Source organism: Harmonia axyridis, chromosome 3, assembly GCF_914767665.1.
Source record: "Harmonia axyridis chromosome 3, icHarAxyr1.1, whole genome shotgun sequence".
NCBI lineage: Eukaryota > Metazoa > Arthropoda > Insecta > Coleoptera > Coccinellidae > Harmonia > Harmonia axyridis.
The window spans coordinates 33,901,623-33,921,544 of NC_059503.1; the positions used below are offsets into that span (position 1 = coordinate 33,901,623).

At 33.6% G+C, this 19,922-nt stretch overlaps 1 long non-coding RNA gene across 1 annotated transcript in view; it reads right to left on the bottom strand.

The window, feature by feature from the left end:
- Positions 1 to 3,885: 3,885 nt before the first annotated feature.
- The window catches only part of LOC123677190, a 96,335-nt gene continuing 80,298 nt past the window's right edge, over positions 3,886 to 19,922 (bottom strand). The window contains exons 3-4 of the long non-coding RNA XR_006747071.1: positions 4,550 to 4,590; positions 3,886 to 4,254 (exon numbers count right to left, since the gene is read on the bottom strand). This is a non-coding gene — a long non-coding RNA (uncharacterized LOC123677190). The remainder of the gene's footprint in view (positions 4,255 to 4,549; positions 4,591 to 19,922) is intronic.

The window sequence follows — 19,922 nt, forward strand, 5'->3', positions numbered from 1 at the left end:
AATCAGTTGAAAGATTTACGGAATAGCGTAAAATAGTATCGGACAGAAATTGAAGAGGCAATTTGCATATTCTCATATGTACTCCCACAAGCAATACATCTGTGGTTGAAGCGGAACTTGAATTATGAAGAACATTGATGTCAAGAACCTTCCCTATTACAAAATCTAGCATGAAATATCTATATAAGTGAGACCAAATACTGTATCCAAATGGAAACATAGAGTTTGGTTCTCACAAGAATGGATGCCGATGAAGTGGTGGATATATTTAGAAAAACCGAAGCCACATTCTCCATTGTGATCTTATTGAGTGATCGCAAGAATTTTATTATTAAGGTTTATTTATTTTTTTACCTCACTATATAAATATCATTTAATGGATCTAACTGATGTTCAATTTTTAAAAACGTCTACGTTGCTGATCTAGGTACTTTGTTTCGAACGGGCTTGGAAAATAGCACGTCTTGTCGATTGTTCATTGAATTAGGATACCTCGACATTTAATAATTTCCCGCCTTTGGAAATATATGGTATTGCCAGGGCAGGTTCGACATGATCAGTCAGATTGGTCGATTTCGATGCTGCGAAAATATTTCAAAATGATTTTCATAAACTCCGTTTTTATTCAGGTTCAATTTAATCAACAATGAACAGTGAAATGACATATGTCTGGGGCAAAACACCGTACCATCCATCCGAAATATTTTTTGCGAAATCAATCACAAGGTTTGGGACAAAACACGAGGAGCTTATAATGCACGTCTCCTCCCTTCTTTGATAAATGATGCCGGCATAACAAATACTCCAAGGCTGTTATTTTTTTTTGTTGGATAAAAATTTCGTTTCTTTATCATATAAAGTACACAATATATGAGTAGGGAATTTTCCAACTCTGCGAAGTTGTTTGTATAGGGGGTGTCCCAAATTCGATGCTCACTAAGAGCTTCCAAAAGAGTTATAAGAATTTAAGAAGAAAGATTTTCAAGGAATCCAGATTTTCTCTTAGAAATAAATAGATATCAGAAATTAGATCATAAATATTTTGTTTTGTTCTCGAGTAACAGGGCGTTTCTGATAAATGGATGTTTCAAATAGTTCGCTATATCTTGGTTTCTATTCGAGAAATTCGATTTTTCGAATCTTCGAAGATTTTGTCCCTAAGTCTAATAGTTCTCAAGGTGCTCTTAGTGAAAATTGAATTTGGAACATCTTCTTCATGCACATGAATAATTACGCCAACGAAAATTTCAATCAAACTTACTGTTTTTGTTCATAAGACGGTATGATTTTCTGATTCCTAGATTCAAAGACGATTCCATAATAATATATTCAATTGAAAAAAAGGGCTGAAATAAGGAAATGTTGATATATTTATTAACACAATTATTAATTGAAGATAGGACATAGATGGGCAAAATTTTGAAATAACAGTAGCATTCTTGAGGGACATGATTCTCTTGAACATAGAATATTCTTTCCGAAAACGAACTCTTAATTACGATGTTGTATTATTATGTAATAATAGAACATCTTTCTATGAATTCTTTCACCACCTTTTTCGTTACACCAATTTCTGGAAAGCTAGTACTGTTGGTCTGTTTTTTCATATCGATCTTTGGACTATTCAGATATTATCCCAGGCATTTTATATTTCACCTCTATCTTGAGAATCACCAATGTTTGAAACATTCATCAGCAAGTGAAAAGTAAAATTCTATTCAAATTAAATATATGTTTATAATTTTCATCGAGATTCTATTATCGTGAGAAGCTCAGAGCTTGTACTTTTTTTCTTTTTCTGAACATATGATGTGCTTGAAATTTTGCACGAAGCTCAAAATCGTGGTTTTATGTCACATAAATAATCTCAGGGTGTTGTGGTCCCTGATATACTGAAATTTTTTTGTTGAATATCTTCTAAATGTTTTTATAATCTACTTACGATCAACATTAAATTTTGTACCAGGCTGAAAATTGTCATTCAACATCCAACTGCGAATATTTATCTAGATCAAACAGGCAGTTTTCGAATAGATTATATTTTTTTCTTTATTAGCTGGTAAGTATACTCCAGGTACCAGCTCCAAATTAAAACGGCTTGAAATCATAGTCGAGTTTAAAAACATATTTTATTGATACTTAACTTGAATTTATTTGAGTACAAATCCACGATTCCACAATTTGAGGACAGATTCGTCATTATAGACATTGTAAGCAATCGATCGATGAAAAAATGCTCAAGAACCATAAATCAACTTTTAACAGCATGTTAGTTGAGTTTTTAGGTAGAATTTCATCCACGTAAAGGCGGCATCATACTATTGCCTAGGGACGCGTCAGAAGCATATCAGATACATGCAATATGGCTAGAATTATGCTATCAACGCGTAGGTACTGTGTTGAGCCGAGGATTGAAATCATCCAATTCCAAAGTCACATGTAAGGATAGAGCGACAGAGCGTATACCCTGATACAGCAGTATAATTTCGCCTTAAGAGGGAATACTACCAAGCGACTGATCAGTTCAAAACGCAATTATAGATTTTTACACCAACCGATTTCTATGGAATTTTCACATAATTTCTTTAAACAATAACCTACATTGTAGAATGACAATATTTTTCAATTGCGAATGAAAAAGGAATTGTTGGTAATTTTCGTTTTTTCGCAACGGAATTGATGACATTTTAAATGTACAAAGCACTGTATAATTATAAAATATTCGTAAAATAAAACTACAAAAAAACATTACAAAAGAGGTTAAACTATCATTTTGTGAAAAAAATAATCGACTGTCGTATTATGCAGCCTTCTACTTATATAATACGCAAAAAGAAAGGAGATAAAGTGAATGTACAACTTCCTACACCGTACAGAGTTTGGTCATCGCAGGAGCGTCAGAGTTTTGGTAAGAAATTGAGGGATGTGGCCTGAGTATTTCACGCTCAAATGATTTTATTCATTCCCTTTTTGAGAGGCAGTGATACAGAGCTCGAGTGAAAGCGAAAAATAAATTAAAAAATTGCTGCCCAAAATTTAATTATATTTATAATCTATATGTAGTTTTGGATTATGATGACCTGTTGTTTCAATTTGTTTTTGTCATCTTCAGACCTAAAACCCATTAAAACACCAGTTCTTTTGAGTCTTCATTTGATGTTTCAATATGTATTAATTATCTCTGCTTCTACAGTAGTTATCGGTATCATTGTAATAAGTACACTTTTCAATTGAAATTTTTTTGTGTAGACTTCCTGAAGGATATTGTCATACATTGAGATACCAAGACGCAGCAAACATGAGAAAAAATACGATATTTCAGTTAAATATATAATGAAAAACGGAATGCTTCAGTAAAACTCATAGGATTGTGAAATTTTCTTATACCACTACCATTCAATTTTCTTAATGAGGAAAATATAAAGCATCCATTCAGTTTGATTTCTAAGTTTTCAGAATTTTTAAATCTTAAATATTCTTATATTTCTAAACGACGAATTCAGATGCAGCACCACTAGTTTACGACCGAAACATGTTGAAACAATATAGACTTCTACTCTCTTGGAGATATTTATAGTTTGGATCAAACAATCCAGGAAGATAGACCTATGGCGTCGGCTGTGCCGGTTTGTTGACACATAGGCGTATCAGTTGGAGACGTATAAAAATCTGATAGACTTAGATCAAATAACGGAATTGAACGATTAACTTTCAAAAATATATGATATTACAATAATATATCTCAAGAATTTATAGAACTTTATGATTTTCTCATTCTGAAAACCATTACTGCAGCTTCACAGTCCAGTCGCTACTGATTTCAAGTTTGGATACATCTCTTCAATTCAATTGCAAAAAATAAATCCTTCTATTCTACCAGAAAATTTTATTCGATTGAAACATATATTTTCAAAGGACCCCCTACATCAAGAATCCACTTCTTCTTAAACTCAAAATATGAACTAAAAGCAATGAAAATCAATTTCCTCCGTACGTTCGTTCATTTCTCAAGTGAAAAAGGCGACTCTTCACGTATAGCGTGAAAGCGCTCAAGGCGCTTACTTTTCCCAGGAATAGAACGTATTATATTATTTATAAAGACTTCCGACTAGGAATAGTGCAGTAGAAATATTTCTCACCCAGCGTCTAGCAGCCTGGGAGCAGAGGAATATAATAGCGAAAATTTTCCATTTCCATTTTGCGTCCAAGGGATTTCCAGGGATGGAATTCTTGAGGATGAAAATAGATGGTCTCCTGGAGAAGCGTCAGGAAGTGAGTAATATTATATGTCTCGTATATACAAGGCCCTGAAGGTATAATAAAGAACACCCAATATTTCAACATAAGGTTTTGTATAGAATTTGGTAACATATCACAGTGTGAAAAAGGAAATTCGACTCAAAGTTCGCGTGAAGATTATGAGTTTCTTCTTTGTTTCCTGATACAATCTCCGCGTTATGTTTTTCTTCGCACTTTCCTAAATTATGAACTACAAGGCTAACGAATGTATTGCGAGACTATCTCTATAATAACAGATAATTCTACTCACCGTTTTTGCGTCTACGATCTCCTAATATGATATGTTTCCATCTGAAAAAGAGATATTATTTTTAGAAATTTGAGCTACCTTTTCCATTTGCTGGACGTTCATTTCGAAATGAACTTGGGTGAAAATATCAGAGAGTTCTGATATTTCTCGATAATACAAAATGAATATTTCTTGGATATTGTCATTATAATCGAAATGAATATTGAATATAATTGTTCCAAAGAAATATTGATCTCTATCAATATTCAATGATGAATACATCATTTTACTTTTTGTTGATATTGAATATGATGATGAGTGAAATTTCTACATTCGTCAAATTTAATGAATTGGTTCAATTATGATTTGATTAATCCAATCTTGGATTCCGAAATGTTTTGAACTTTCTTTCTAAAATTCGTGCCGTTACAATGAATAATGTAGAAATCTAATATACAATAGTGATAATCCGGGAATCATACACAATCACAAAACCTTGATACCAGAGCACGCCATGCAGACAAGTAACTTCTTAGTGGTTCATATTGAGAGTAATCTTAAAAATTTCGTGGAAAAAACTGAGTTGATGCTCGTTTATGTATGTGTCTTTTGAGCCGTTGCAGACCACATAACTTAGTATGAGATCTAAAGATACAATCATCCTTAAATTCGACATGATTATTCGAGTGATTATTTCTTATTACGCGATCAAGTAAAAAAAATTGATGCGGCTTGAATTTGTAATATTCTTAGAACACAGGTTGCTTCATCATAAATTGGACAAAGATATAGTCGTTTAGAAAATTTCCAATGAATGTTTCCTCGCGTACCTACACTAAACTAAATACAATGCAAACAGCAAAATAATTATTTCGTTTTTTGGTTGAACCACTGCTCTGAATATATCGACTAAAACATTTTTTCAAAGGAAATTTGAAGACTTTCAGCATGTTGTATCATTCGACCCCTTTTCTCATGCAAATGATTGGGGTTGTAGTGCCCTCTCATAGAAGGTTGCGTTTTCAAGCATCAACTCTACAATAACATGTGTCCCGCTATAAACAATAGTGGACGTATTCATGTGTATTCCGCTTTTTATTATATTATGAGAAATATCGGAGATGAATACTTTTCAGATGGACATCCTCTAATGTTGTAAATGTTTATAGTCATTGACATTTACCCATAATTCTACTCCACAAAAACACTACTCATATTCAACAAATTTCTTAGATTTTTGCGAGAATAGTTTCTATGAATGTCGTCCCAAAGCTTTTCATCATAGATAATTATGATAGATCTACCCTATGTACGCAACATAGAAAAAATTGATATCTACTTAACAAACAAGAAATAATGCGAGTCAGCATATTTCATAATGAAAGCGATATATTTGAAAATGAAATATATGACGTAATATGATGTACCAGACTCTAAATTATGGGTAAACCCTCGGCTGTAGGGCTTTCATTGAAGAACAATTATTTGTTGACCAATTGTCTTTATTAGGTAAAGAGAACTCATTGAACAACATAATTAGTGAAAACAAAACCACTTCGTGCTACGATCTTTATATAGTATTTGTGCATTGGAACAGAAGAAATACAACAACGCAAAAATCGTAATATTTAGCACTGAATTGCCACAAGAAAACTTCAAAAGCAGTTATATAAAAAATTATACAAACATAAATTGAATAAAACCATTTTTGCAAAACAATCTTATGTTTTATTCATAGTTCGATATTATCCATCATTTTTGCTCTGTTGTGTTTTTTTGTCAATGCACAAAAACTATATAAAATAAAAGTACGATATAGTTGTTCTTTTACGTTCAGTGAGTTATTTCTGCCTTTTACCCTTCTATAATTGCTAATTTTTCATTTATATATGACTTTGAGGGTCCAAAAGAAGGTTGCAACTCAGAACTGAAATATAGAGAACCAATCAACAAAGAGTTGATGTTTCTTGAAGTTCCCTATAGCCGAGTACTCATAATATTCTCGTTTTCTCCATTGTGAAAGAAACCGATATAGTAAATAACATAAATTACATCCTGGAGCGACAGAAATCAACGAATCATGAATTCCAAACTCGACACTGTTCAATAACGAACCAGAATCTCCAACATCTGCATCTTCTTTCACAAACATGCACTTTTATCGCACCGTCATAAAAGAGACCGATCGCCCTAACGAGATTTCCACGTAATAGCGGCTCTCAAAAATGAAATATTACGAAGCTGGATCGGCTTTATCGAAGTTCGAGAATTGGCTCTCATTTCTACTAATTACCGAACGTTCCAGAGCCCGTCTTTTAACGAAAACGACGAACTGTATACTGTTGGCTCTCTTTTTCGATTTTATCGGCTTGATGGTCGTAAAAAGGTTTCAACGCAGGGTGGATACTGTGGGGAAAACAAAAATTCCAGATCAATATCAAATATTCTATCCGAATATGAATTCGAGCCAACCTTGTGAATAGAAAAATAAGTACAACATTTAGTACAATTTCCCACAAAATAATAATATCAAACGATATTAAATTATTCATCTGGTTAATGTATCGGCAATAGGAAACTGCCATCAACATAACCATTGTCAGACAGAAGGTCTCCACGCCACCACGTAGGAATCATAATCGAAAAGAATCCAAGGAGAATGCGTGTCATCAAGATAGAATAGCGATATACCGGTTTCACCCTTATCAGGGATCATCAGTACCGCATAATTCTACCCAAGATGACAAACAAACAAAATAGCAGGCACCTTATTGAACGCTGGCAGACGCTAGTCCTATTGCCGATACATTAACCAGATAAATAATTTAATATCATTTGATATTATTATTTTGTGGGAAATTGTACTAAATGTTGTACTTATTTTTCTTTTCATCAATTATTCCCAAGTATCAGCCGTTTTATTTGTAATTATTCACGATGAATGTCGCTTAGGCTAAAAAACGGAAGATTTTCCTTGTTGACGTGGGATTCTGCTTTTTAGAGGTACCCGTGGAGGAGGTAGTTGGGTTATTTGTCCGCTGGGTGGCGCTCCGCAGTAATTCATACTGACTAGCGTCTGTCAGCGTTCAATGAGGTGCCTGCTATTTTTTTATTTGTCATCTTGGGTAGAATTATGCGGTACTGATGATCCCTAATAAGGGTGAAACCGGTATATCGCTATTCCCTCTGGATGACACGCATTCTCCTTGGGTTCTTTTCGATTATGATTCCTACATGGTGGCGTCCTTCTGTCTGACATTGGTTATGTAAATGGCAGTTTCCTATTTCCGATACATTAACCAGATGAATAATTTAATATCGTTTGATATTATTATTTTGTGGGAAATTGTACTAAATATTGTACTTATTTTTCTTTTCATCAATTATTTCCAAGTATCAGCCGTTTTATTTGTTAACCTTGTGAATATTGAATGAAAAGTTAACATGTTATCACTAACTAGAATTTTCATTAACGTTTTTTGTGCGTCTATGATATGAATGAACTTTTCAATGTTTTGTTCGAAGAAAACTCATCAATATTACCGTTCTTGAAACGTTGAAACCACTCTCGTCGCGTTCTTTCACTAATAGCGACCTCACTATAGGTATTGGAGAGCATTCGATGAGCCTCAGCCGCAGATTCCTTCATATCAAAGCAGAAAATTAGAACCAACGCAAATGACGAGAATTTGAATATTGAGTGATATCTACGATCTATTTATTTCGACTACCACTTACTGCTACAGCCGTCTACTCCAAAACGGCAGAATCAAAGTTGAACATCTGATGGATATCATAATTACTCAAATACTTTTTATTCGGATAACTTTTCGATAGCAACATCGTAAAGACTGTCAGTATTGTGAATTTAGGTATTATCATCTTTTTCGTAGTTTGGTAGAGGAATCTTGACGAAACGATTGAAGAAGTTAATCAAACTGATAGTGCGTGTTGAAAAAAAATTGAATATTCTGGAAGCTGATTACAGACTTCAAAATAAGTAAATTATATCATATTAATATGAGTCCGCAAATGAGTTGTTTTGGAGATTAAAGCGATTTTCGGTTTTCAAATTAATGTTAGCGCAACCGAATGCGATATTCTATTCATTATTCAGTATTGTTTATTGAACTCACAATTGAAATGTTCTTCAGTTGATCCATTGAAAAAATCACAGCTGGCATTAAACTTGTGGTTTTCACATATCATTTACGTACTTTCATTGAATATTTTGCATCAGATTCGAGTAGTTTACTTTCTTCCACTTTTTTGTTGAGAAAAAGTTAATAGTCCTGAATATAAAACGCCTTATGTCAACATGCCAACATGAGAATTAGCCCATGGAAAACTTTTTTTTCGAACTACTTTCACTTCATTAAGGCCTTTCTAATTTTATTATTCTGTTATTGAACTGTGTCCCTTGAGGTTTTGTTCGAATTATATACAATGCTTTCATCTCTCCTATTGATAACATAGAAGCTACGTGACATAGAACCTGAAATACAAATATTGAGATTGCTAGGAAGGAAAGATGCCTAGATGATATCACGTAGTAGTTGAATATGAAAACAGGAATAACTTGTACACTAGCATTATATGTTATTGCAGCAGCAGACGTAGCGGTATTGGAGTAAGTAGATTATTAACAATGAATGCATATATGTTTGTGAGATTCGTATATTCATTGGTAACCATGAAACCGAGAACCCCTGGATCGCCCAGAGTATGTGTACATATCACTCATAAATGCAAACTAAATCGCAACAGTCCATATAAACTAATACAATATTAATTAATTGAATTAAAATCAAGAACACTAGCAACTTTCAGGTTGTGTAATTTCTGTTGGAAGTCATTTTCATATACATTAATAACGATAATATCAAATTGACTAAATTAAAAATTAACTACAAAATGGCGAATGTGCCGGTTTTATTTAATTTAAGAAATCGGTTAAAATGTTCTGGTATAATTTATTCATAATTTTTTATATATAGGGTTCTTCAATAAGAAATTTAATTTTGGATATACCGCTTACTGGGCAGCTGTAACTTTGGAAGCTGTAATACTTCTACATTTACAAGTAAAATACACGCTTCAACAACGAATTGAAATCGTTAAAATTCACAACAAAAATGCTGAAAATTTTTGATTATTCTTGCAAATTAATCATCTAGTTCATTCGAATGACACAAAAAATTTTAACTCCTATCTAAACGCTCCCTACGCTCTTTCCGTTCTCTATTGATGTTTTTCGAAAATTTCCTTACTATATTACTAAGTTCCTCAATAATATCCATATAATGTTAATCAAATTCATTAAATAAAAATAGGAGTCGACAAAATCACAACTAAAAAGTAAAAATGAATTAATGGTTGTTTTTTGAATCACTCATACTAACTCTTGGCTTTTTCGTATCTCCCTGATTATACTTTTCTCTATGCTTGCCCATATATGAAATAAACCATTCCTGCACATTTCCTCACGAAAGCAGCATTCCCAAAAATTCTGAGGTGATTATCCACTCTTTCAACTTGTTGGTCGTGCTTCCACTGTTTCCTGCTTGGGTGATTATGATCTCCTATTCTTTGTATTTTGAAGAACACATATTTAGCAGCTGTTATGTCATCTCAGATGCCTATTTTCATCAACCAAATCTGCATGTGACTGGCAGGATCGCCATGTTATGATCTACCCAGGTTCAAGTCTCATCGTACACGCAGGGTTAAAATAAGACACATACTTATAGAAGTTCAGATAAGGATTTTTCAAAGAATCACCAACACGAGATAAATCAGTTATCTCGTGAAGAAAAATAATGCCAAATCTAAAATTTTCTAGCAATGCCTATGACTCAGCCACTTCTTCTTCTCCTCTTTCAATAGAACCAGGTCCTGTTCAATCCTGTACATTTGACCCTCTACTGGGATCTTCCTGAGATACTGAACTCCAGCTTCCGTACCACTTTTTTGCCTACCAGTCTGCGTATGTTCAGTCCTAGAGTTTTAGACCCCTTTGGCCATTTGTCCTCTAGCATTCTTTCCACGTGATCCCTCCTGAATCTTTTTCATGTCCTGACCCTTATTCGGTCCCTGAGTGTGACTCCCTTGATGGTTCTGAATATTTTCATTTCTTTGGTTCTCATTATACTTTTAACTGTTGATATCTCGACTCAGGTTTCTGATGCATATGTGAGAATAGATATCACATTCGTTTTATAGATTCTGGTCTTGGCCTGTGAGCTCATCGCTTTGTTTCCCACAATATATCTATCAAATAGCCGCTGATTCTCGATGCTTTTATCGCGATATGGATATTATATCGGCTGCTATGCATAGTTATCAATAACAGAATGTAGTTTACAAATAATCATTGACGGCATAATAACATATTATTGCTGATTCAACAATGAATCCCAATTATAGCTAACTTGTGGAAATAGCGCTACTGACATGGATATTGGAATTTGACCTACATTATACACAGTTCACAAAACTGAAGTACTTTTAGATCATCGTGAATAAAGATATCGGCATTATGAAAATTGGGGAAAAATTATAGCTGTTTGGAAAAGTTAGTCAAATGAAGAATCGAAACCGTGTGTGTCGCTCAAGAACAACGGAGAATATTGGTGCTGCAGCCCGTATTGTTGACGAAAACCCAAGTTTTTCCAATCCTGGTTGATCTTCAGAATTAGGCTATGCTCGATTATTCTTTATGGCCGGAATTGGAAAAAATGAAAAAGGAGCAATCGAAATTTTGCAAGAAAAGTTTCCTTGCCATGTAATAAATAAGGAATTCATGAAGTTATTGAGGACCAACAAACGTAAATCTGCGAATTCGCCATGGAAAATTTTATGAAAAGGATATGGAGCCGTGGCAACCATTTGGCTGATATCAATTTCCATCGTTGATGGCATACCTTCGTCTTTATGACAAAATAAACATGGATTGATTTGTCTTGAAATATACTCGTTTTCTTAAAATATCAAAATGGAACCTTTTATTGAAAAACACTTCGAATATAACTATCACAATATCACTTAATTGAAACTTAGCTGCAAAATGGTGAATGCGCGGGTTCGATATTCATTCGATACTGAATAAATTTTCATTTCGACATTGTGTTCTATCGACAACTCTATTAAAATTGTTTTCAACCACTTTTCATTATGCGATGAAATGAATGCTATAAAATGCTTCGCTCTTTCGAAATTGCTACAAATTTAATTTCGAATAATTCAATTAATTACAGGAGAATTTCCTGGTGTTTAGTCTTTTAGAATGTGGGTTTTCACATCAAAACAACAAGTTCCGTATCACAAATCTCATTCACGTAGCGTAGGAAACATATTCTTGTGATGATAATAAAACAATTATATTCGATATCCGTTTAGTACGGCGTTCGGTTAGTACGAACGGAATAATCGGTCCCTTGAAGATCGTTATATCCGGATTCTACTGCATTTTCCAATTACCTAGATATTCGTGAAGAAAAACGGCAGATCATTATCTCTGAACACCTCAACATTAATTGGAGGCAACAGAGTATACAAATAAGTAGACAAAAAAAAAAGAAATTATTTACGTTACATCAAAACAACACCCGTTTCGTATCACAAATATCATTCACGTAGCGTAGGAAACATATTCTTGTGATGATAATAAAACAATTATAATATTCTATATCCGTTTAGTACGTCGTTCGGTTAGTACGAACGGAATAAACGGTCCCTTGAAGATCGTTATATTCGGATTCTACTGCATTTTCCAATTACCTAGATATTCGTTAAGAAAAACGGCAGATCATTATCTCTGAACACCTCAACATTAATTGGAGGCAACAGAGTATACAAATAAGTAGACAAAAAAAAATTATTTCCGTTACATGAAAACAACACCCGTTCCGTATCACAAATCTCATTCACGTATAGCGTAGGACACAATCTGTCCTGTCTCCCACCCTCTGAAATATCGCAGAATAATTGAAACGGACGCATCGATCACAGTCCAAAATAGCGGCATCCCTCGGGGCTTTGAAATATTAAAATGGAATGGGTAAAAAACGACCGGACGCTCAAATTAGGACGGAGAGACATACGGGAAAGGGGTGCGTTTTCCGCTTCCGCGGATATCTCTTTTGTGCCCTGTCCGCCGTCGATACCGTGACTGTGATTTTGATACCGAATAGTCTAATATTGTCCCCGATGATTTTTATACATTCGTGAAAGCTCAAATGATAGGGAGGATGAATGTCGAGGATTGGATTTGTGCGCGAAATGTATATAGACGTTCTATTACCTCAATTAGTTGCTTCATTGTTGAAGGGTGAAAAATTGCAACTATTTCATTTGATATGATTTGGGATGTTTATTCCTTAGTCTATATAGGGTGATTCACCGCGATGGCCTATCAAACATTCATGAAAAATTGATCATTTCTAATCAATTCTACGTTTAAAATAGGAGGGTTACTCAAGCAAACCCTATACCTAAAAGGAGCAGGGGAGACTGGGAAGAGTTGATACAAGAGGACGTTTGATACACGTTCAAATTTCTATGAGTATGGAAATAGTGTCAGTTAAAATCCAAGGCTTTATCTCTTTATCAATTAAAACGAACGAAATTCATTACTGAATCTAACACTGTCGTATTCCTTATCTTCAATAATATGGATAAATTCTCTTGGGAGTGGAATAAGTTTAAAAATGAAAGACGTTAATTCATTCCTTTAAGTGACGTTTCGCAACTTCATTGTTGCTTCTTCAAAGCTCTACAGAGAAATTCATTACTTTATTCTTGATGCCCATTTCATTGAGAACAAATACGCTAGTAGTACGGATCTTCAATCGAATATCCTAATATGTTCACGTCCTATATTTTCTAAATTTATCTTCTAGGGAGGTTTGATACATTGAATCTCACCTCGAAAGAAAAGTTTTAAACAGAAATGCAAAAACAAAAAAAAAGTGTGTTTGATGATTTGGATCCTGAGGACCAAAAAAAGAATATCCATCTTCTGATGAACGCCGAAAATAATGAATTGCAGTAGATGCAAGTTGAATCGTCAACTTCATCAGAAAATGGAGTGCTATTCAGCCTGTGCAAGTATCATTAGTAAAATAAAAATGTTTACTTGCGAACTTTGTAGGAATTAGGTAGTGTTATGATAATAAAATATTAATTTCTTATTATTGCTTGTACCTATTATTTCCTATTGTATCAATCCTCCCTTTTAGTGTATCAAGCCGTTATAGACGTTTCATCACCTTAATTGGTTGCGTGACAGAAATGAATATTTTAGTTGCTTCATTGTTGAGGGATATGAGCAGAACATTACAATGATTTCATTCGATAAGATTTAGGAGGTGTATTCCTTAATCTATACAGAGTGATTCATCGCGATGGTCTATTAGACATTTATGGAAAACTAATAATTTCTAATCAATTCTACGTATACCTACGCGAACCCTATACCTGAAATTGATACTTCGAGAGTTATCGAGTTCTTATGAACTTTAATGAGGAAAACCCGCAGTTTCTAAATGAGTTGAGTATAGTCTGTGACTCTTGGAAAACATAGAAAGAAACGATAAGTCGATATTTCGATAAATAAGGGCCAGTTGCACCATTTGCCTAAACATTGATAAAAATTTAAACATTGATTAATTTCTGATTTCTCTTTAGAAATCATAGAGTAATCGACGTTTAAATTTTTAATCAATGTTTAGGCAAATGATGCAACTGGCCCTAAATTTGACATTTCATGAACTGTTATTAAGATGTCTCAAAACATCTTAATTGTAAAGAGTTGTTCTTTGGGATTGACGACAACTCCATAAAACAATAAAATTTTTGATTATTCGTAATTGAAAATTTTATTGTTTTATGGAGTTGTCATGATTGGTTGCAATTAACATGCATAGAAAACCTGCTGTGTCTACTTACCTGTAAAATTTTCAGACAGAACGGAAGGTTTTTCCGATTTATACCTACTTGATTTCGAGGGATCGCGTCTGTTTCAGATTGGGCATACATCGTTTATGTTTGACATTTCTTTCAATTCTCGGCTCTCGTGACCTTTGAGAATAGAACAATATATTTTATATTCTATGCTCATAACAATCTTCTATACTCCGTCATTATATTCCATTCATTTCATTAAAAATTCGATAGGAACTGAATTGTAATAATATTGTGGAAGTTTGTAAAGTTGGAAATCAGTATTTAATTTTTAAACGGTGCCAGGCAGATAGCGGGAATTAGAAAATTTCTGAAGAGCACTACCTTACTGAACTCTGTGAAGCAGAACACCAAAGCAACAGGCGGAAATATCAAAAAGTCTGAAACAAAATCGAATCAGTACACACACCACGGATTCTATGCATTTTGATAACAATTCATGAATGAAAAAATTAGTTATAGAAACATCGAATTTTAGATTTTATTCGTATTTTCCGGAAGTTATAGACTACTCCACACCGTTAGAAATTGCGAGTTTTTCTCATTTAAAGTTCTTCATCGATAATTCCTTAAGTATTCATTTTATATATAGGGTTTGCTTAAGTGATCCCGTCTTTTTATACGTAGAATTGACTGAGTAATAAAAAATATAGGTTTTGATTCGAAAATCTTAAGTTCTAATGAATTTGAGTTGTCCGAGTTATAAACACCCTGTACATTTTTGGTACAAATTTTAAACAGTTTAATAATACTACGTTGTCTCCAACCCTCCAACCTCTATTTGCAAATTTTCAGCACAAACTTATGATTAGTTTTCCATAAACGTCTAATATAGGCAATCGCGGTGGATCACTCTGTATATAGGATAGGATGACTGGTGACGTGAGGAAAAACTACTCAGAATAGAACCTCAAACTGAATGAGAATTGGGGGTTAAATTGTCTCATAAGGATATTGGTTTCAGAAATATATATATATATATATGATGATTCATGAAAAAATACTAAAACTATAAACTTCCACATCTTTGCTAAAATGGCAAATTTTTCGCTGATATTTTACAGGATTCTTAGAAAATAGATAACCACTAACGGACCTCGAGGCTCAGGGTAGGTTCGGTATTCAGAAGTCGAGACTGAGTCGTTAATGTTTTGTTCGAGATTGTATCATCATCAACTATAGAAAAAAAAATCCCAAATATTCCAATTATTTCCGTGGATACAGATTCCTTTGAGTTGAAATTTCACCTGATCACATAAAATAATCAATTCATGCTGCGTGCTTTTTTAATCTTGTGGTATTAGCGTAATCTGAACCATTGCAAATTCGAGGAGAAAAAAAATTGAATAATATTTCTGCGATTGGACAAAAACTCTCGAACCAATCAAACGAATTTTCATCAAACCTTTTTGCCGATTGATTTCGGCGGAATGAATTGTCATTTGTGAACTCCAAAATAAACAATAAATATACTTCATTCGAATCAGAAGATAGCAATAATGAAAAATTAATAATTAATGTATTTAATTCATCCGAACTCGGATATTGCGGCTCGAAAAGCGTGATTCTAAATCATTCATTTGATTTCTCGAACTCTAAACTCTTAATGCGTTCAGAGATTACTACTGAAAAATCTGTTTGTTCCAAATTCCGTTTCGTTCAGAAGATCGTTTGTAATATTTCGAAATTTCATCAATTGAATACTGAAGATTATTTATAAATTGAATGAAAAACTTCAGGTGATTCTCTAATACCCATCAAGATAGTCAGGAATTGGAGTAATTTCAATTTCAAGTCAGATTATTTTTAATGTGATCGATGAAACTAAAATAAAAATTAAGCTCCAGATCTTGAAACCACTTTCCAATTAACTCAGATACTCGATAGAATTTTATGAAAGGATTTCGTTGTCTCCCTCAATTTTACAGATCCGTCCTCTGTTGGCAAGGAAGCATAAAACTGTTTCATCGCTATTTTTCGTGCCGCTTCAAATGGAATCAGTAAATATTGGTTTTGAACTTCTTTTAGGGTGAAGACTTTAAAAATGAAATATACAAAACAGGTATTGGATATAAATTGAATTTGGATTCAAGACATAAAGAAAAGAAGCATTTAAATAGGAGAAAATATAAACTCACTAATTATCGTGGAAGATAAACTTATTCAACAGCACAGGATTTTTTTCGCATCTATTATATTTTTCCACTAGTGTAGATATCGAAATGATGTAACACAATCTGAATTGTTTGAAAATTGGATCAGGAATAGTTAAATAATACACGCATCGAAATAGCACCATATCGCTTTCAATCGATAATCGATTAAATTTATAAATAACACATTTGTGTAAATATTAATCTCATGTTTCCATGTGGTTTCCATTATTCGTTGTTTCCTATTGGAAATTATTTCACTGGTTTTGTTTAATTATATTTGAATATAAATATAAAAGAATGGTGTTCATGTCTTGTTTTTAACGCCTTCTTTTTCAACGCTCCGAATTGAGCCCGGAATGGCCTCGAATGAAATTAATTTTTATGACGATCCCATCCTCAAATTCGATTATGTCCGTCCGTCCTTCTGTATACACATTAACATTCGAACGGAACGACCTGGAAACTTAAAATTTGCAGGTTAGATTTGATCTCGAATGTGTTCGTTTAAATGCAAAATCCGATTAGTGCTTGTGTGAATATATTGATTCGAATTATTGTTTTCTTGTTCATTTGAAATCTTTATATTGGCTGAAATAAAATTATGAAGTGTAATGCAAAAATTTTATGTCAATCGAATAGCAAAAACCATACAAAATTTAAGGCCATTGAAAAAAAAAAACAATATCTCCGTGACGATAAAACCGACATTTTAAATATAAATAGAATCTTTAGATAGCTATAGCTACTTCAACTCAATGAACAGATAATCCCAGGAGAGAATCAATAACATTATTTACGTGAAAGGTTAGCAATCATTATTTGCTCCCTCGTTCTCCATGTAATATAAGACGTTCGATGCTTCTGAAAAATCTATTACCAGAAGTAGTATTTCCTGAATTCTAGAAAAATATCTTTTATTTTCAGAGCTACAGAAAAGTTCCTGATTATTTCTTTCAGTTAACTCGAAGTCTTTCCGATAACATCATATTTGTTTCGCTTCATAACCAGAAGAAAACATAAATTTCTCATCAGAATATTCCGTTTGAATTCAAAGGCAGGGATATTTAATTTCAAGTTCTATCATAGGTTCTCTGCACTTTGCCTTTTGATCTTCGAATATGCAAAATTTTAGATTAAAAGCAACGGGTAATAACCCGCTGCTCTCTTATGTAATAACGTAAGTGAGCCCATTACTTAGAGTAAATGTACATCATTACAGACTGAGAAAAAGAAAAATCTCTAAATCAAACGGCTGCAGGAATATCGATCAATCTGATGTGATGTAATGAATCATTCATTAAAAGAATAGATGAATGTATCGAAGTCCAAAGTCATCATTTCGAACATTTAATGAAATGATGTGAAATTAATAAAAACATGATCATCAATAAAAACAATTTCAATTTTTTATCATCCGTTCAAACAAAATTCAGTTCAATATTTTGAAATCCGATGAAAAAAATTTTCAAACAGTTAATTTTTTTTTATGAAGAAAAAGAATCGGCACTGAAAAATATAACTTCCCATTCAAAAAGATCAAGTTGACATTGAAATAACTTTGAAATCAAGATCAAGGTTAATTTTCTGTTTCTCTTGATAACAAACAATTATTATTCGAAACATTTTTTTTTAAGTCTTTGAGACCATTAACTGTACCAAGTCGAATGCCGCATTCTGTATACAGGCGAAAATATTGTTTTAACTGGCCCAGGAAAGTTGGTGTTAACGTAAACTACTTTTTTTTATGTGGTCATTAAGGTGAAAATGGGATTCATACAAAAACAAGATGTTGGTAAACGTTTCGAAGCGCCCAATTGCCTATTTTCACGAGTTCTAACTTCCGAATGGCATCTTGAGATTTAGTTCGTGCACTAATTGAATTTTATAAAGGTGCAACTTTGGACCTTCGTGCAGAATGAAGTGTAGCAATAATCAAACACATTCAAAGTACTTGCACTCTGCTGAATGAAGAGGTCAGGCTCATAACGAACAGACCGTTTAACCTGTTCCACATTATCTTCTCGAGTTTCGGTTTATCTAGTGTTGAGCCAGCCCCTTCAAACTGTTTTTTCCATTTCAAACTAAGAGGGATGGTTCACGGATCATTCAACTGAGTGAAACTTCGAGTATTGGATATATTAATTTGCGTTATAGTCGTAAAATTAGCATTTTTGTAAAATTTGCATACGCACAACGCGCGATTCGCTCCCGTAAACCGCTCTATAGCAATTAAATACCCAAGATCTAGGCTACCGATTGACACAGTGAGCTAAACAAAACTTCTTTCTGAGAAACCTATATGGATATTTCGTTACTATGATTTCGATGCATTAGTCAACGTGGTTCATTTTTTGGATAATGCCGATTTCTATGGATCATTGAAAATCAAAGATAAAAGGTACAATTTCGTAGTACTAGTGCATTAAAAGAATATCTTATGTCGAGTTATTGAGAAGATTTAGATTCAATTTAGTAGGTTCCGTTTCACTGCGACCTTATGATCTATTGTGCCCCCATAACGTGATATACAGCTCGCCTTTCAGTTCCAGAGTTCTAATGAACTCCAGTATCTGGGATGGCTTCAAGGAGGCTTATTCCTCACTTCTGCAAGTTTCTTGTCCAAAGCAGATTATGGAGAGGCATTCCGTCATCAAGTGATCTGAATTTTCTTCCTCCTATCCACAGAATATGCACTCGTCATTTTCTGTAGACCCATTCTCATGAGGTGTTTTCTAAGGCGACAATGCCTTGTGAGGAATCCAGTGAGGAGGTGTAATTTATTCTAGCAGAGATTCATATACTTCTTGGATCTCGCAGTGTTAAAGTGTCGAAGAAACTTTTTGGTATGATCCAAACCAGGAAGATTCCGCCAGAGTATTTCTCTTTCGGTTTTTTTCTTCTCCTGAAACTCTTTCTTAAAGGTACATTTGTCTATACCACAAAAAGGTTCAGGGCAGATGACAGGAGTTTTTGCTCCTTTTCTGGCAAGTATTTTGGCCTCTTCATGTCGAGTTATATTCGAATGTGTGTTTAATTGGAAGTTTAAGGCAAATGTATATTAAATTGAATGAATCTTTCTCATTTATAAAAAGAACATAATCAATCTCAAAATTTCTTTCTACTTCTAATTTTCATTGGTCTTCCAAAAAGTGGAAGACCTAGATTTCTAACTGGACGTCGAGAAAATCAGTTGATCGAAAGTTCCAGGAATGAAACTAGTAAGTCATAGAAAAACGATTAATGTGTTCGGGTGTTCCAAGCTTACGATTTCTATA